The following is a 20,067-nucleotide window of genomic DNA, read 5'->3' on the forward strand; positions in this document are numbered from 1 at the left end:
CAAGGCCAGTCAGGTCAAACAGTTCAGCGACTGAAGCTTGACTGCAGTCGACAAGCCTCTCCCGCTCGAGTAAACCGAGTTGAACTTTCAGGCGGCTTCTTCCACTCTGGAGCCAGCTGCGCGGCCTACAACCGACAGTCTAAAAACAACCCTTATCTACTTCTGACGCCACACACAACTATGCTGCTGATAATATCCATATGACGTCCAGTGATCACACAGATAACACACTCGCATACATAAAAACGCGTGAGCAGGTTCACGCAACAACAGGTCTCAGAATTTCAATCCAGCCTGCTCGGGAGGAATGTCCGGAGAGGGGAGTTTTCAGCAGCCGGACAGCATTTTTGCCAAAAAGAGCACGTGTAAACGCAATGCTCTTTAAAAAAAAAAAAAAAGGAGCTCTCGTTCCATGAAACTCCCGTGCAATGACAGCACCGAAAGCTCCACGGACTCGCAGTCCTGTGCGTGGTTTTCGTGCAAACGTGCCAAGAGCATTCTTGTACACTCGTACAAACAGAATTTATGGAAAGCTATTCAAAGCTAAAGGCGGAAACGGACAGCTCGATGGTGATGTATAGTCGGCGTTAAGGGAAGGAAAGGAAACGCTGAACAAGTCGGTGCCGTGAGGAATGAAAGAAGATTTCCCCAAAGCCGAAGCAGAATGAAGAAACGGAATGAAAGATATGCTGCTACCTTCAGAAATTTTCTCCCTCAGGACACAGCCGAAGACCAGTGCGAGAAGTAGTGTATCATTCATTATTAATTACTGCTCTTGATGGATTTCTGCCATCTCTCTCGCTCTCCAGTTCAGTTTCTCTGAATAGAAGAGTAGGCACCGGTGGTGTGTGCCTCAGACAGATATAGTGGCATTTCGGTGTAATAAAGTGGAGCTCGGTGAGAAATGCACTAGCAGCTAGATACGCTGCTACGTGACGTGATTAATACAGGGCTAGTCAAAATTATGTGAACACTAATGGAATATTTCTCCCCTGAACGTGTGGTGCGCCGTGAACGCTGCTGGCATAATTGGGCCCTACTTTTTTGACACCCCGACAGTGACGTCAGACGTCTACGTACAGACGGTGCGGCGTTGAACTTCCACGACGGATCTGATCGGCGGGGTATTTCCAACAGGATGGCGCACCGCCGCATTTTGGCCGTACTTATCTCGACCACACATTTCCAGGCCGATGGATAGGTCGCGGTGGACCGTTGCCGTGGCCTCCACACGCTGCTGATTTGACGCTGTGTGATTTCTGGTGATGGAGCATGGTGAAGGATCGCGTGTATAGCAGGAAAGTTCGTGATATCAATGGCCTCAAGGACAGAATAAGGACTGTGGGATCATCTATTCCTCGCGAAATGTGTATCCGGGCTTTAAAGCTCAAAGGCAACGGTTTTAATTTTATGCACATTTGAAACTTTACATGTAAAAAAAAACCTCTAATTTTCTTCTGGTCCCAAGAAGTATTGTTAATAAGTAATAATTAAAATAAGTGAGCGCGGATCGTGGCGAATTTCTGTTCGGCGATTTTCGTGACCACTCGGCGTGTGACGTCATTTAAGCCAAACAAACCGTTTGAGTTGAGTCGACTTCCGTTAACTTGCATTGCCGTTCGGCTTGATTACAGACGTGTGCTCGGGAATTTTAAATAAATAAATAAATAAATAATGCCTTATTGTTGTGCAGTGAACTGTAACAACGGGACCGGTTCAGGAAGAAGTTGTTGTTTTTACCGTTTTCCAAAAGAGGAGGAGAGCGCGGATTGTGCGCGTGAAGCGAGAGGGTTGGCGGCCGGGTAAATACGCCGCTCTGGGCTCCAATCACTTCGAGGAGGTTCATTTTTGAAGAATCCCCATCTGTTGGAGAGTTTAGGTGTCAGTGTCGGACAGAGAAGCTCAAACCTGACGCTGTTCCGACAAAATTCGAGCGCAAAAGCAAGCAGTCGAAGAAGAAACGGACCAGCGATGCTCAAGCAAAAAGGAGAAGATTGGAGATCAACATTTTTACCTTTGCTTGCAATTTTTCAAGTAAAGAATCCTGAACAATCATTGTGGAAATGAGACAAAAGGGATAGTTTGTCATGGCTACCTGCTAGCATGCTAACATGCTATTGACTAACACGATAAATGTCTGTGTGTGTGTGTGTGTGTGTGTGTGTGTGTGTGTGTGTGTGTCCGAACGCAAGTGTTCCTCATGAAGTGGCCATTAAGTTGAAGTTAATTAGTCACAGCTAACATGCTAACTGCTAGCCGGCTGACATGCTCGGTGTAGATGTCTGTGCATGGGTTTACACAAGTGTTCCTAATAAGGTGGCCACAAAATTGAAGTTGATTTGCAATGCTAACATGCTATCGACTAACATGATTGTGTGCGTGTTTACAGGAGGCTATAAATAGTATAATGCTTGTATTAATATTAGCAATAAATTATATTAGGCGGCACGGTGGTGTAGTGGTTAGCGCCGCTGCCTCACAGCAAGAAGGTCCTGGGTTTGAGCCCCGGGGCCGGCGAGGGCCTTTCTGCGCGGAGTTTGCATGTTCTCCCCGTGTCCGCGTGGGTTTCCTCCAGGTGCTCCGGTTTCCCCCACAGTCCAAAGACATGCAGGTTAGGTTAACTGGTGACTCTAAATTGAGCGTAGGTGTGAATGTGAGTGTGAATGGTTGTCTGTGTCTATGTGTCAGCCCTGTGATGACCTGGCGACTTGTCCAGGGTGTACCCCGCCTTTCGCCCGTAGTCAGCTGGGATAGGCTCCAGCTTGCCTGCGACCCTGTACAGGATAAAGCGGCTAGAGATAATGAGATGAGATGAGATAAATTATATTAGCAATATAAACGAATCCACGTTCTATGATGGGGATTATGTGCGCGCCCCTGTGCGCATCAGTGGGGAACCCCATTAAATGTCCGGGTAGATGTTATTATTGAATTGTTGAAAATGAGCCCTGTATGTTTCTCTCCAGCAAAAAAAAAAAAAAATTGTAGAAAGTGGTTAAATAAATGAACCTCCTAAGCGTGTGCTCGGTTCGCAAGTAAACACAGAGCTGCTCCCGGTCTCTTTAGCTTAAATGACATCACGACGACGGTCCCCTGGCAGTGAAAGTGTGCGCAAGTAAGATGTACACAAACCTTCGGAAATTGGGCAAAACGGTAGGCTACATTTTAAGCATTTTATTCAATTTTAGGGTGCAAATTACACACCAGGAAGATTGGATTCGCTTTTTGGGTCGTTCTTCTAGACAATCAAGTTGATATTCTACGGCCCTGTCCACACGGCAACGGTTTCAGGTGAATCCGATACAATTGCTTATCGTTTAGGCCTGGCATCCACACGGCACCGGCGTTTTGGGTGCCCAAAACGCAATCTTTTTGAGAACGGGTTCCAGAGTGGAAAGATCTGGCAACGTTGCCGTTGTGAAGTCGTCTGGATGAGTAGAACGGATTTGTTTACGATGACGACACAACCACATGACTGTGAGTGCTTCACGCCGGGTAGAAGTGTAACGAACTCGATGCGAGTTGTCAACAAATCCTATAACTTGGTTCATGAAACGCGCTTACAAAATATTTTTACTGTGAATATTTATTGTGTAATGGTGCAAAGTGAGAGAGAGAGAGAGAGAGAGAGAGAGAGAGAGAGAGAATAGCCCTTAGGGCAGAGTCAATCCCGCCAGCAGAAATAGGGAAAAAAAGGAGCGATCTCACCTCTTCAGATGTTGGTTTAAGTCCAACAATACATTCCTCAAAAAGGGCGTAGAAGAGCAAATTAATCCATCAACATGTAGCATTCAATTTATTCCGGACCATTAAAGACGCCGCCTTCCGCGTAGAATCATACGTCATCCTCGCTGCCATATTGGATAGGTCAAAGCGGAGAATAAAGATTCATGTGCTGTGTTTAACTGTACCAACAGGTTTACCGTCCAAACGAGATCACATGGGATTACCTTTCTCAGGTGAGAAACAACAAATTAATCCATCAACGTGTAGCATTCAATTTATTCCGGACCATTAAAGACGCCGCCTTCCGCGTAGAATCATCCGTCATCCTCGCCGCCATATTGGATAGGTCAAAGCGGAGAATAAAGATTAGCTGCGTTTAACTGTACCAACAGGTTTGCCGTCCAAACGAGATCACATGGGATTACCTTTCACAGGTGAGACTGGAAAAATACTTTTCATTGTATTTGGTCATTATAATGTAATTTTACGAACAGATTTTCCTGACTTTGTGGCTAATATGAAGTCTCGCGCATAATAGTTTATGCGCATGCGTCCTTACTTCTTCTATTGTTCTGGTGTCTCCGAAGGGACCGTCTTACAGCGCCCCTAGATGTGTGGCATGTGTATTGCATCGTTTTCAGCAAGCGTTGCGTTGCTATATGGACCTGATATTTTACTGATCGTTGCCCATTTGGACACGATATTTTTTTAAATAACATCTCGTTGCCGTTGTCGTGTGGATGTAGCCTACATTTCACCTCCGACCGTTGCCTATTAGGGATCAACCGATATGTTTTTTTTCAGGGCCGATACCGATTATTATGGAATTGGGATGCCGATAACCGATATGTGCAACCGATAAATGTAAACATTAGAATTCACATGAAATTAAACATAGCGCACACTGACACAGACCTTCATATCCATGAAATGTATGTTTAATTGTAAAATTGAAGATGAAATTTTGTGCAGGGAGATGCCAGCAGCATTTGTACAATAAAGTCAAACATTAGTTAGAATAAAATGAGAAATAAAATAATAATAAAATAAATATTCACCAATAAAAAAATAAATAAAATCACTCCCTACTATATTACAGCTCACCATTTTCAGTGGAAAATAAATGAAAATACACTCTGGATTCTTTTACACTAAGAACTAAGTAAGACTTACCAACTTCAAGTAGTTTTTAAATAACAAACCAAGTGTCGGGAGCTGCCTGCAGCATTTTTTAAAAAGTAAAATCAAACATAAAGTAGGCTATCACTCCCTATTAGGAACGGCTGCTCCTTTAAGAGTATACCGCTTTCCGAATCAGAAGCGCTAGCGAGGAGAATCACTTGCGCGAGAATTATAAATACTAGTCACACCTGGCTTGTTTAAATGTTCAAATAGCGCTTTATAAAGTTACCGAACATATACAAGTGCAGTGCGCTTTCTGAGCACGAGTCACGTCATGAAGTTTACCATGACGCAACAACAAATAGCCAGTAGGCTTGCGCTAGCCTACAGAACACAAACACTACGTTTTATTTCGGCTTCCCTTGACCACCTCTCTGTATGGCTGTCATTCTACTGTTCGAGTAGAACTACTGACACATTCACAACGTTTCCACACGGGGATTTAAAAATGACTGCAGCCTACGTTATGCTGGGGACTGCTTACTATGGACATTACATGGAGTTTCAGCGAGACTAGTTGGTTGTCGGCTAATTCAAGTGCTTCCTTCCGTAAGCTAAGTTTGCCTGGCTACACAGATGCAAATGGACAATTTTAACGAGTAGTAGATGACGAATGTAAACATATAACGATGTTGTGCTTTTGCAACTTGTGTGTTTGTGACTTATTGCGGCAAAAGCAGCGTGTCCTTACCCTGAAGTGGGATCTGCTTCTGCCCGAGTGCCCGTGCGGGCGCCTTGAAACAGTTCAGAGCGTTTAGCTACACGTGTCGATTGGCTATATCTCTTGTGCCAAACAAATCAGATGTTGTGGTGGGTGGGACCGTGTTCTTGAACTCAGAGAGGCGAGTGCAGGAAAGGACGTGCAGTGACAGTCGCGTTAGGAACGAAATGGCTGCAAAAAGACATGCTATCGGCATATCGGTGGAAATTATGGCCGATACCGATAACCCTAAAAATGCAGAATATCGGCCCGATATATCGGCCAGGCCGATTATCGATCGACCCCTATTGCCTATGACCTTTAAAGTGCATATTCTGGACCAATTTCAGGGTTTTTTTTATATGAAAGTATGTCCCTTTACACACTCATCCAGAAGGGTAATTTTGCACAAGGCCATCTGTCTACAGCAGAAAAAAATAAAATAACAAAACGCGTCTGGAAAAATCCCAAGGGAGTCTGGAGCCAGATTCGTGACGTCACCTGCGGAAGCGCCAGCAGGCTGCGAGAGCTTTGCACGGTTTCAGTGCACAGCCTGTGTAGACCAAGCGCTCCCATTTCTCTCTCATTGTCCGGTCTTTTGGAAAACGATGAGTACTAATCCCATCAAGATTGGTGTTGCTACACCCTCCTACGCTACATCTGTTAACCATTTTAATAATTACGCGATAACGTTGAAGAAATTTGCAGAAAACCACCAGGTCGTTTTCTCATAAACAAACCAGCGCTGACGTAGGATTCAGAAGGAGGCGTCCCGCACGCGACGTCACGAAAATCAATGTTTGCCGCGAAATCCAAATGCCGAGTTTTTTCAGAGGCGGACCAATTCGCCTCAAATGGCTCGATTTCAACTGAATTTTTCTGGTATTGCGCAAGGGGAAAAAAATTGCGCAAAATGCAACAGATATTTGACCAAAGTTTAATATAAAACAGGAGAACTGCATTGATCTGGCTCCTGAATTTACCCGTGATACGCACTTTAAACGGTACTGTCGCTCGCTGGTTTTTGTGTCTTGAACAGGTCGAGAGCGTCTTTAAATGGTTCCTACCGTACCATTTAAGTGTTAACATGATTTGGACAAACCCTGTACTTCATACACAGCGAGCGTATTGAGCACAGCTCACAAGAGCAGGTCAAATGGTGAAAACCTGGGTGTGGAATAAACTCTCCATCTGATCCGAAGCATGCTTCAATTTGAAATGATTCAGCTGTTTGCAAAATGCTTCCCTCTCCTTTTTAAGCTCGGGGGCCAAAACGCGCAGGGAGCATGTGAACCGCAAGACTGGAACCGAGGACGAGTCACGAGCTGAGCAAGCGAGCGAGTGAGCAATTCCAGCGTTGAACAGAACCGACTTTGGGGATTTGGTCCGACTCCAGACTCAACACTCCCTCAAGAGCTGCAATTATCACATTTGTGGAAAAACAACGTTTGGAACAGCTTTTCTCCATTAAACAGGGCTGCTGATTTAACAGGGTTGTCTAATTATATCACCCCAATACTCAGCTACCTCGTCTTCCATCATGCTTCTGTCACTGTGGAATTTTTCTGCAGCCAGATACACACTCCGAGAGGGGCAGGAGCCTTAAACGAACGCTCCGGAGTTCTTCATCATCTCCGTTAATTTCAAACACTAGTGCAACGAGCGTGATGAAAGTGAGCACGTGTGTGGTCACACGCTCACTCGGGTTGTAATGGCATCACGGTGAGTCACGATGCCTTGTTGTCTACCGGCTCGTTCTTATATTTGATCAGGCTCCTTACTCGTGTGGTTCTCATCCCTTTTGTGTCTGCGTGCAACACCCTGTAAAATACTGGCTGGATTTTGCAACCCCTCTGGATTTCGTCAGTCATATCTCTGCTACCACTATCACGTTCCCAACGTTATCAGACGCAACGTGTACCAAGTGCACGGAACAGCACGCCACTGTTGACCACGACGGAATGAAACAATCTATTATTGGTTAAACGGAGATGCACACTGACCGTCCAAACAACTGCTATATAGCTGAAAAAAAAAAAAAAAAGCGTCACGATAAAACGTAAATCGGGAATTATTATACGCACGGGCTACTTTTTACATGGAATAAAAACACGTGTTCTATTCCCTTCTAGCGGGTTTATTGATGGCGTGCAGCACTGTTATCATATCGCTTATCCTCCGTGTATTACGTACGCCGCTCTCCCCAATGGAGACCGAGTGTGCGATACTGTTATGATATTGCATGTTGTCAAGACAACACGACGTCACACGTCAGAGCTCATGAGAATATATCCAATGATAAAACTTTTCTACTGCGCACAATCTTTTTTTTTTTTTTTTGTCAGCAGGGAAAGAGAGAAGGCGAGGCTAATCCAGTGCTACTGCTAGGATTTGCTATGTTATAATCAAGCACTAAATAAATAAACTGAAAACTGAAGATGCGCTGAACACCCGAAAGGCTACCAAAACTGCATTAGATATTCTTCACGCAAGAGAAAAACAGACCAACAGACATCGAAAAACTGGAAAAGAGACACGTCGGAGATGTAAAACTTCCACACTAGTGAGTGACTGTGACGGTTTGTACGTAAACAAACATGGCTGCAAGGTTTGCGTCGTTAAAGGCAGAAGATTTTGAGAGAAATTTTGGCTGCCGGGTCGCGCCGTTGTGTGGCGCTGTCGACGTTGATTTTAAAAGTAACTAAGTAAATTACGTCAGGAGATGAATACTTACGGACGAGTGAAAGATGCTGTGGCGAGTGGGCATGGAAGAAGAGTCAGAAATCTTAGTTACTCAGTCGTTAGCCTGTGCTACTGATGAACCCTACACCGGCTGGAAGGTGAATTCACTGTCGTGCTAACAGCGCCAACTTGCGGATAAGCTAGCGTTGGCATTCGAGAATGCTGGTATGTTGATATGGAGAGTGTGTATGTATAATAATAATGGCTTTTTTTCATGGTCTATCCAATATATTCCATTCAGCTACTTGTCTTCGATTCATTCAATATCACGCTAGCTGAATGGAATACATCTGATATCCCACTCAGCGCCAGCCAATATTATTTAGTTATTTGATCCACATTCACTGGATACGAGCAATCGCACGCTCTGATCGGCTACTCTACTACTAGGATATCAGCTCATATACCATGAGTAGAGAAAAACAAAAATGGCAGAGTGTGTTGCTGAACCAACCGAGGACGAAATAAAAACTACTTGAAAACAAAACCCAAAAAAATACAAAAAAAGCAACAAAATATGGAATAAAAGTATTTGATGGCAAGAACATGTCTTTAAAAAAAATTCAAGAATTATAATTATTATCGCATTTTTCACAAATTGCTCCTGTCATTTCGCCGGTTTGTTTACATTCTTCATCTTTAAGCATTAAAATTAGTTGAATTTTTTTTAGACTGGTTCAAAAGCTCAAAGTAGTTTGGAAATTACAGAACTGAAATGTCCGAGGAAGAATTAAATAATCGTCTAAAGCTGATCTCGACCTCAGCACGACAGCAAGACAGCACTTTCTACAAAAAACTAAAAATAAAAAGTCAATTTGTGCTGCCGTCGATAGGTTTTTAAGAATACCACCCAAGCGGAAATGATTTTGTCGGTGTTTTGTATAAAGTTTTGATTTATCAAATTTGCAAAAAATAAAAATTCCCCGTTTCTCAAAATCCAGTGAATGTGGAGAGAATAAAATAGTTATTCCACTCAAATACAGTAACTCAAATTATTATTCTAATTTTCTGGGGGGTTTTGAGATGCACTAGTCTATGAGAGAAAGAGACAGGGAGAGAGTGTTGGGGGAGAGAGAGAGAGAGACACGGGGAGAGAGAGTTAGAGAGAGAGAGACACGGGGAGAGAGAGTTAGAGAGAGAGAGACACGGGGAGAGAGAGTTAGAGAGAGAGAGAGAGAGAGAGAGAGAGAGAGACATGGGGGACAGAGCGATAGAGAGAGAGACGGGGAGAATGAGTGAGAGAGTGTGAGAAGGGGGAGAGAGAGGGAGACATGTGGAGAGTGAGAGAGAGGGAGAGAGAGAGACGGGGAGAGAGATAGACACAGACAGACAGGCACAGAGAGAGAGAGAGAGAGAGAGAGAAATATGGGGAGAGTGAGAGAGAAAGAGATAGAGTGAGAGAGACAGAGAGAGAGACGGGGAGAGAGTGAGAGAGAGACAGGGAGAGTGAGTGAGAAAGTGAGTGAGAGAGGAGGAGAGAGATGGGGAGAGTGAGAGAGACTGGGAGAGTGAGTAAGTGAGAGTGTGAGAGAGAGAGTGAAAGAGACAGAGACGGGGAGAGTGAGTGAGTGAGAGAGAGGGAGACAGACAGAGTGAGAGAGAGACAGACAAAGAGACAGGGAGAGTGAGTGAGAGAGATGGGGAGAGAGAGAGAGAGAGAGAGACGGGGAGAGTGAGTGAGAGAGAGACACAGACAGAGAGAGACAGGGAGAGTGAGTGAGAGAGAGAGAGAGAGAGTGAGAGAGATGGGGAGAGTGAGAGCGTGAGAGAGAGAGACGGGGAGAGTGAGTGACAGAGAGAGACACAGACAGAGTGAGAGAGAGACAGACAGAGAGAGACAGGGAGAGTGAGAGAGAGAGAGAGAGATGGGGAGAGAGTGAGTGAGAGAGAGACGGGCGGGGAGAGTGAGAGAGAGACGGGGAGAGTAAGTGAGAGAGAGAGACACAGACAGAGTGAGAGAGAGACAGGGAGAGTGAGTGAGAGAGTGAGAGTGAGTGAGTGAGAGAGAGAGAGACGGGGAGAGAGAGAGAGAGCATTTCTTCAACACAAGCTCAACAGCCTCAAACCTGTATGCTTCCTGTATGTGAAGAATGGTGTGTGTGTATTCGCTGTAATGTATTTATGCCGGTGAGCTCATGTTACTAAATCCATCGCACTGTTCCTCAGCACACTGTGGCCGTGGTCCATTAGTCCAGAGGACTGCGCGTTCAGCGGCGTGTGCAGCGCTCATCCCTGCCCTGACCTACTGAACACTCACTCCACCCACCGAAACAACACCAAGCACTCGGATTAGCTCACGTCCCGCGAGACAGCATCAATAATGCATGCGAGACAACACTGGAGATGGCTGAATGGCTTTAGAAAAGGTTTGAAAAACAAAAACAACAAAAAAATTCTCTCATATTAAAAGGCATAAATATCACAGTGACAGAAAAAAAAAAAAAACAAGCAGCTTTGTATGTTCAGCGTTCGGCATTACAATCTCTAACGCATCTTTATTTCGCTGCTCGACAGGGAGAAAATTAAAACAAAACGAGAAAGCGCTCTGCTATTCTTAGCGCGGCCCGATCTCCGCTTGTCACTTAGCATCCGAAGAAACGTAACCCTAGGAGGAAAAAGTTAAGAAATAAGGATCTGTACTTGATTCCTCTCCCACTCCAGAGAGGGTGAGGAAGATAAAAGGGGTCGTGCCCTTTCCTCTAACCCTCCTCCAGCACAAGAGGCTCCTCACATACAAAATTCAGCAGGCTATAAAAAAAAAAAAAAGGAGAGGAGAAACTGCTTCTTGTGAGCCTCAGCAAAGTAGATTAAAATGTTAGTCACCCAGGTTGAAGACAAAAGCACGACTGACTCACAAATGAATGATTTTGAGTGTTATGGGGAGAAAAAAAAAAATCCTAAACAAAACCAGACAGACATCGGGCTGCAGTCGGTCACATGATCTGGGTGTGTACTGCACGGAACGCCACGTGAAATGGTACAACTATACTGTTTGATGGGTTTTGTACAGAAACGAGAAAAAAAGAAAGCAATGTGGGGAGACCCAGGAAGTGAGAACCGTCTGTTCCGCAAAGACAACTGGAGTATTAAGGGGTGTTCACACGGCAACTTTTACTCCGGTGTAGCACCGGGGCTGCCCCGGTAGAGCGTTCACATGGTACAAAGTTATAGCGGTGTCGCCCCTGAAAGCTGCTTAAACCGGTGCAAATCTAACCCTGCTCGGGAGGCAGTTTAAGAAATTTACTCCGGAGTAAATGCTAGTTTGCGGGGCAGCACCGATATAAAATGGGCCGTCTGAACGCTACAGGGGTAGACTCGCTACGCGTGACGAGAGATGATTACATACGGGCATTGCATAATTTGCATCCTGGTATTTTGCGCTTCCAACATGGCGAATATCAACAACAACGGAACTGCGTGTCTTCCAGTGTTGCCAGATTGGGCGGTTTTAAGTGCATTTTGGCGGATTTGAACGCATTTTGGGCTGGAAAACGTCAGCAGTATCTGGCAACACTGGTGTCTTCATCCACGTTGTTTTCCCGGCGCTTGGTGATGCCATGACAACCGGGAAAAGGAAGTACATTTTCACGCGTGCGCATATTTCATTTCCGCATTATTACTATCGTATAGCACGGTCGCAAAAACTGCCGTGTGAACGCAAGTGGGGCTGCACCGGTGCTAACACGCTTCTCTCTAGTAAGCAGGTTTGTGACGTGTGAACGCTCCACAAAATTTACACCGGTGTAAGATATATCGCAACAAAATACATCGGTGCAGCATAGATGCAAATATGTGACACCTCACCGAATCCAGGGACGCATGTCGGCTGAAACGAATCCGAGATAATCGCAAAAGAAGCTTTTTTTTCCGAAATTTGTGATTTTCGTTTTTTTTCCATCATGTGCAAGTTGAGATCTTGAAGAATGCAATCAGTATTTCAGATAATAGATTGTTTTGTTGGAAAAGCATACATTTTTGTTGCAAATTGTCTCGTTTTTGTCAGGATGTAGCCTGCTGGGGGGTGTGGGTAAATTACCATATGGGCCAATCACATGATGATTTAAGTCTTTTGGGTTTTTTTTTTTTCCGCAAATCAGCTGTATGATACGAGCTGAGCTCGTGGCTACTTAAGCTGCATACAGGCGTGTGATTTCACTATGGAATGAGGAAGCTAAACAGAGTGCAGAGGAGCTGAAACACCGCGAAGCAAACAGACGCACGGTAGTTACATCGGAGATAACCATTTCTAGCAAAAAAAAAAACGCAACCAAAAGGAAGTGTTCTAGGACTACATTCCATCGGAGGCATTGGTGTATGCAAGGCGCCATTTCTCTTTCTGATGGGGTAAGTTTATTAATCTAAGGCTGTGTGGTTATTTTTGCATGTAACGGAGAGTGTTGTGGTTTGGTTACATGAAACTAATGTTGTGTTAGTTGTGTCATCATCGTGCTATCTTTCTTTCTTATGGTGTGAGTAATTTTTCAACCACAAAACGTTAAAGTATACTTTAGGGTGGGGTTTACATTAGACCGTATCAGCGGATCATCAGATTAACGTTTTTAAAGCGATTAGTGTGCACACAGCAACGCCAATACACGATTCGCGTGCACACAGCAACACCAATACACGGATACGCTCGGCTCCGCAGGCATCCTGCGCTCCAAATCACTCCGCCCTGAACAGCGAGTGCCCTCTGGAGGGTGCGCACTCCGGCCCTGCGCAGCTCACAGAGCACGCGAGTGAAGCGCACGAGCTGTGATTCGGGACTGAGCCGCTGTGTGTGTGATCCCAGCGCATATCACTTACCACTTGCAAGTGGAAGGATGGCAAGCCTAAAGACAATCATAACTACACAATGGGCAGTATTTACATAAGTATTTGCAGTATTTTCATACTTTTATACTCTTTAATGAAAGGTGATACAAGGCGGAAGTCCGCGCCGTTTTTCAGCAGTCGCGTCACATGACCAACGCCAGCGAATCAGGAAGGTGGATGTCACAGTGACGTTGTCCAATGACGACGCCAGCTAGAGCTCAGCACAGCGTATCCGCGTATTCTCAATGTTTACACAGCACCAGACCAGACACGATCTGGATTGAATACGTGGACCCTGGCGGATTCCCGTTTCCTGGCGTCTTAATGTAAATGGACAGTGCATCCGCGAAGAAAACGAGACAGATACGGTCTAATGTAAACTTGGCCTAGGACTTATTTTTGTACTTCATAATTGTTTTGGGCATACTTTACATGGAAGGAAAATTGACGTGGTGATCTTTGTTTACATGAAAGTAGTATCGTAGGGGGTAGGGCTTTCCTTAATGTCATGCAAATGAGCACCATTATGTGCCCGCCCTGCACCCAGAGTAGCTGAGATGGAAAACTTTGAGGGCGATTTTCTCCCTTTTCTGTTTTAAGAGGTATGCACTTTCAAAAGGCCACACATTCTTCAAATATTGTCAGATCTCCACATGGAAGGCATCATTGGAAAGCTTAGAAACTGTACTTTCTGAATCTGTCAATAACTCAAAATGCCCCCGGGCAGACATGTGTCCCTGGATTCTGTTATCTGACACATATGTGCGTGTGAACACCCCTATAGTGCAAGGAAATGTTGCCCCGTTTTTGTTCCTGCCATTTGGATTCCTGGTCCAGATTGTCCTGGGTTACAGTCTGATGAACTGAAGAGTAATAACTCAATTATCATAATCAAAGGACAAACAACTGGTGCATAAGAACGGATCTGTAAAAAAATTTAACAGGTAGCAAGATGCTTTGTCTGTAACTTTCATTCTTTTAACTTCCCTACTCTGTCCCAGATTTATACATCAATTACAGGCTACTCAAGTCAAACTATATTATATTCCATAAAGACGAGTGTTTAACGAGTGTTTATTTTTCATACGCGCTCCATCCAGGAGATGTAGAATTACAACCGTGACATAAATCTCTCTATTTTTTTCGCGGTCCAGTTTCCATCAAATCCCGCGCTCTGATTGGCTGGCGAGCAGGTCCGCATCCTACGATACGGACCCCGGTTACGGACCTCTGGTGACTCGCTCGTTCACAACAACAAACATAGTAGCAATTTTTGTCAACATTTATCTTTTTTTTAAAATAAGATTTATTTATGATTATCAAAAATCTTATAAATGTTTGCCAGCATTTCTCAGGAGAAGAGCATTAATTTTACAGCATGGATAGCGATAACGACAGTGTTCACAGCGAAAGCGAGTTTTACTACCCTGAGGAAGAAGAAATAAAAGAAAACATGTCAGGAGAAAGCTAAAAACCTCTAACTGTTGCTAACTCTGAGCAAAAACATGGCTGAATCCTGAATGACTCAATTTTGTATAAATAGGGGACTACATAGGCGGCAAAATGTAGTTTTTTTTTCCTGCCATGGAAGTGCACTTGTATACCGAGGAGGAAGCCATTTGCATTACAGCCGTGAATGAGGATTCAAAATGGCGGCTCGGCTCGGTTTTCCCTTTCGGGCGCTCTCGTTTTCTGTTAGAATTTGGTAAAGAAAAATTAAATATATTATTTAACAGCTTAAGGTCGGTCCGTATGGTGAAATACCGTGACCTCGGCCTTGAATACTGACCTCGGCCCAGAGGGCCTCACTCAGTACTTTCAAGACCTCGGTCACGGTATTTCACCATATGGACCTCCCAGCTGGGAAATAACATATGTCACTTGTGAGGAAATCAGTGAACTGTTTTGATAAATGTGGGTACTTTTCGTTTGTGAATGTGTCTATATAATAATTAAAAAGAAAAAAAAAAATCACATGGTTTGAAGAGCTGAAGTTTCTCTTTTCGTGTTGTAAAACTCATCGTGGATCTGATTGACATTTAAATAATATTGGCTGGCGTTGAGTGGTATATCAGATATATTCCATTCAGCTAGCATGATAGTGCACGCATCGAAGACGAGTTCAATATCATGTTTGAAAAAAAAAAGCCAGGCAATATTATCATCATCAGTGTTGGAGTCGCGTCACTAAACCTCGAGTCCGAGTCCAGTCTCGAGTCCCCAGTGTTCAAGTCCAAGTCGTTAAAAAAAATGTTTGAGTCCGAGAACAAGACTCCAACTGCACCATCTGACGGTGGCTGTTTCAGCGCCATTAACATTAGTTTGTTCCTGAACGTGACATATGAACAGGTGAATGTGCTTCTCTTTATCAGGGAGTGTGAAGTATTCTGTCAGAGACGGTTGGGAGACGGATGGAAGTGCAGAAGGTGTGTTTATTAATACAAGTGAAGACGGTAAACAATCCAGAACGGCAGGCAAAATCGTAAAACGGTGAAACAGGCAATAGGTCGAGCAAGACACAAACAGGCTATCGTAGACTCGGCAGAATCAAAGACGAGAAACAGGAAATCAGGAAACCAAACACGGAAATAAGGCTCGGTAATGTGTCCGCAATGCAACTCAATACTTCGCAAAGTAAGTATGTTTTCACAGTTTTTATATCGGCGTGCTGATTGCACCTTAATCCTGTGCAGGTGCGAGTCGTTTACAGCACACACGAGAATCCGCTTGGTGCGTGCTGTCCGGAGCGCGCCTGAGAGTCTATCTGATGCACACGCCAGGGCGCGCAGGTGTGACACTCTTGCACGAAATTTGCACAAAAATTAATGTAAATATAAATATCTTATGCCAAATTATTATGGCATGTTACTAAAAAATTTTACGAGTCTGAATGCAGTTAAAGCACGAGTCTGAGTCAAATCATGAGTCGGACTCAAGTACAACAAGCCTGATTATTATTATTATTATTATTATTATTATTATACATACACATTCGATGGAACAACTATAGGTTTTACTGGCTGTCGTGTTTGTTTACAAATTGTCACAGTCGCTCGCTAGTGCAGAAGTTTTACGTGTAATACGCATCTTATGGCATTTTCAATTCATCGCGACGGCTTACTGTGGGAGCCGCCGGCAAACAAAGAAATGCCTCTGTGCATGCGCAGCAGAAAACGCTCTCGCCGAATATTCGCATCAGCTCCAACGTGTGACGTCATGTCGTCTTGACGACCGTGCAATATCGTAAACCATATTCAACGCTCATTCTCCATTGGGTAGAGTGACGTAATCCACGTCGGATAAGCGACATGCTAAGTATATTGCGTGCTGTCAAACTAAAATGAAAGAAACCCGCTAGAAGGGAACAGAATGCGTGTTTTTATTCCATGGAAAAAGCGTCCTGTATGTATAATAATTCCTGATATTTTGCTCCCAGTGTTTTCCCGCTGACTTGTCAAAACTGGCGAACCGGTTCAAATTTAAATTCTTTTGATTAACTTGCGTTGTTTTTTTTTTTTTTGTGGATGCGTCTATATAACAAAGAACATTACACTGTGGTGTAAAGATATAAAGCTTATCTTCTCGTACTGAAAACAGGGATGAGAATGGGACATTTAAAAAAAACTCTGAAATGTCTGCCAAATTTCCCACACATACATACATATATATTAGGGCTGTAACGATACACCCAACTCACGATTCGATTCGTATCGCGATTTTTGACCCACGATTCGATACACCCACGATTTTTTTAAAATGTTTTTTTAAAGTAGTAAATTTGACTTATTAACATTTACTTACTTACATTAACTATTTAATAACAAATAATTCAGACCACTGCAGAGAATGAGTAATATGTATGCAAAAATGAACAAATGTATATCCAAAGATTGTTTTATTTCTCAAAATAATACTGTTGAGCCGGAAGCTCTGTTTTTTTCGGTTCTGAAAAAGTCATTTTTCCAAATCGTGTGAATCCGTTAAGATTTGTTTTGGGGGGGGGGGTATAGGGGTGGCTCTCTCACTGTCTCACTCTCATAGGGCCAATGATTTTCTGTGATCGCGGAAAACAGATGGAAATTACGGAATTTTTATGGTAAAACATTGCTCGCGTGTCAAAATGTAACTGCCGCAGAAGGCTTCTGCCCAAGCAGACATGCCTTCAGTGTTGCCAGATATTGCTAACGTTTTCCACCCCAAAATATGTTCAAAACCAGCCAAAAAGCACCTAAACCACCCAATCTGGCAACACTGCATGCCTTTCCGGTCAAGTGATTGTGATTGGCTTGTGGCACACCTAGCCAGCCAATGAGCTGCTTGTTTACAGATTCGCTCCCCGCGTCGCAACCAGAATGGCGACCGCTTAAAAGAAATGAATGCTCTGCCAGTGGCGAGTGTGGACGTTGCGTGACTCGCAGAAGATTGTCGCAGGTCGGCGAAAAAACGACTTGCTAATAGATATAAAAAAATAAAAGTAATTTAAGTAAGTTTAAAATGTAATTTAAATAAAAAGTAAAGTATTCATAAATTGAAGTTTGGAAGCGCCTCTGTTTTTGGGCTGAGGAGAAGTTTGAAAGGGTGTACCGCGATTCTGCCTTCTTGTATCGCGACACGGATCGTGGCTCTGCGTATCGCGATTTCGATACGCATATTGTTACAGTCCTAATATATATATATATATATATATATATATATATATATATATATATATATATATGAATGTTTTCAAATTCAATGATGGTTTAAAACATTTATAAACTTTAAGATAACAAACCCCTACAGATATAATTCTATATATATATATATATATATATATATATATATATATATATATATAATTTTATATATATATATATATATATATATATATATATATATATATATGAGCGATAATGGAGGTAACCGTAACGATATATTAGATTCCTCCTGAGTCTATCTTTGACAATTTAAGTAAAACGTACCTTTGTGCTTCTTTGTTTTGATGTGCTCCTGGATGTTTCTAGCTCCTCTGTTTCCATAATTGATCATATCTGAGCACAGAATACACAGAACCTTTCCGTCAGGCACGTCGTCACAGTTTGTGTCCCTATCTGCACGGTAACGCTACTATCGAGTCATGCCCATCGGAAACAGTTCCTTATCCCGTTCGATTTATCGATTTCCCTAGCACAATCCTCATTTTTGCGGTCCAAAACTTTCGCCATATTGGCGAAGTAACTTTGAAAACTAACCAAAATAACGAGAACTTAAGAAGTGATCAAAACCGTGTACGTTTCTCCGTGAACTGTAGAACTGAGATGAAACTAGTGCCAAAACGTTGCCGGAAATCGTCATGAGTTGTCGTTAGCATAAATATTGAAGAAAGCAATGACGATTTCCGTTATTACAGCTGCAACTAATTTTGCGATGAACGTTGACGAAAGATGCTGCCGGGCGGTCGGTCAGTCCTGCCTACTTGTGCCACCACAAGCCTCGCCTCGCGCCGACCCCCCGAAATTTTCTCAACGGATTTACACGTTTCACAAAAATGACATTTTCAGCGGGAAAAACTCGGAATTCCGCAGATCCGCGGAAAACTCTCATCCCTGTGAAAATATATTCACCATTCGAAGAGAAATGTCATATTTTCATGCAACCGTGTAATATCCTCTATATAGATTTATTGTAGCAGATTCGGCAGGATCATCCAATATCAAATCACCGGCTTCACTGAATCAAAACCCTATTGTGTTCTGCGGAAGCTTGAGGTTCACACCCGAAATTCGGGTACGACATGCCAAGTCATTTCTGATAACGTCAATTAGTGTGCTTCCGGGTTTCAGTAGCTGTTCTTCCTTCCTGCTCGTATCAAGAACAAGATTCACTGCCAAGGATCTTGTACACTGAGAAAAATCACCAAAATTAGTCTGGAACAGGGACACTGAGACTAAAATGGTGGTGTGTGTTCGGCATTCGAGGCTAGTTACAGTCAGGGTTACAGTATATTCATCGTCACGCCTCATTATTTCAGCCGTCTTTCGATCTTTCATACCGAGACCAGACACAAAACCGAGCCGAAATCGGAGAAAACGAGCGCCTCCTTCCCTCTCTCTCTGAGCAACAAGAATGAGATTAAATGAAGCCTCACCAGGTAATAGACCTGTTACACACATCACACAAGAACCCCTACGTACAGTACGCACTCGCTCAGTTTGGATATCCTGAATCTCCAAGTTATATCTCAGATGGAATGACAGCTCTGAAACCACACACACACACGGAACAGAATGTGCTGCACAGTGTGTGTGAGTGTAGTAACACAGCGCGGCACTGAAACGGCACGGCTTTATATTGATCGTGCAGGACTGAGGCTTGTGCTCGGCTGCCTCTCAGCACCATTACGGCAAAATCACAGGCCTGTCTTCAGTGATTAGACTCAATCATGTAATAAAATGCAATTGGAGTGCATTATGCATCGCTGGCCTCAGAGCTTTCACAGCTAAATCAGATTGGCAGCGCTGCTCAAAAGCTGCCATACTCGGGCAATATGGCTGCTATAAAATGATCAATTAATTAATCAATCACTCAGTTAATCCGATTATTATTCAGTCACTTATTCAGGGGCTGCATCGATGTAATTGGATCGCTTCGGATATGATAACGACATCGGCGCTCTGTGCAGTAACTGATACCTAATAAGGGTCTGATATAGCCGTCCTCGTACGCAAGCCATCTTCTGCTGTCACGTTCTATCAAGCAATAAGGAGCAATGACTCCGTTGTACGTTGTGTGTGCTCCTGTGCATCAGCCGTGTCGCATCAGTCAACGTTACATTAATCCAAGGAGGAGAAAAAAAAAAAAACGAGTGCTCTGAGAGCACAATATCCCCTGCTGGCAATGATGCCATAACACTGGGAAAACGC

General features: G+C 43.6%; 1 protein-coding gene across 3 annotated transcripts in view; it reads right to left on the reverse strand.

The window, feature by feature from the left end:
* Positions 1-20,067, reverse strand: part of hdac4 (histone deacetylase 4) — a 588,646-nt gene that overhangs the window by 254,636 nt on the left and 313,943 nt on the right. Inside the window, exon 1 of one of the 3 annotated variants that reach the window (XM_060930288.1) lies at positions 18,127-18,183. The exons of the other annotated variants lie outside the window; for them this stretch is intronic. The gene's annotated coding sequence lies outside the window, so the exon portion shown is untranslated. Of the gene's footprint in view, positions 1-18,126; positions 18,184-20,067 lie in introns of those variants that run through there. 3 annotated transcript variants of the gene reach the window in all.

This window comes from Neoarius graeffei, chromosome 9, assembly GCF_027579695.1.
Source record: "Neoarius graeffei isolate fNeoGra1 chromosome 9, fNeoGra1.pri, whole genome shotgun sequence".
Classification (NCBI taxonomy): domain Eukaryota; kingdom Metazoa; phylum Chordata; class Actinopteri; order Siluriformes; family Ariidae; genus Neoarius; species Neoarius graeffei.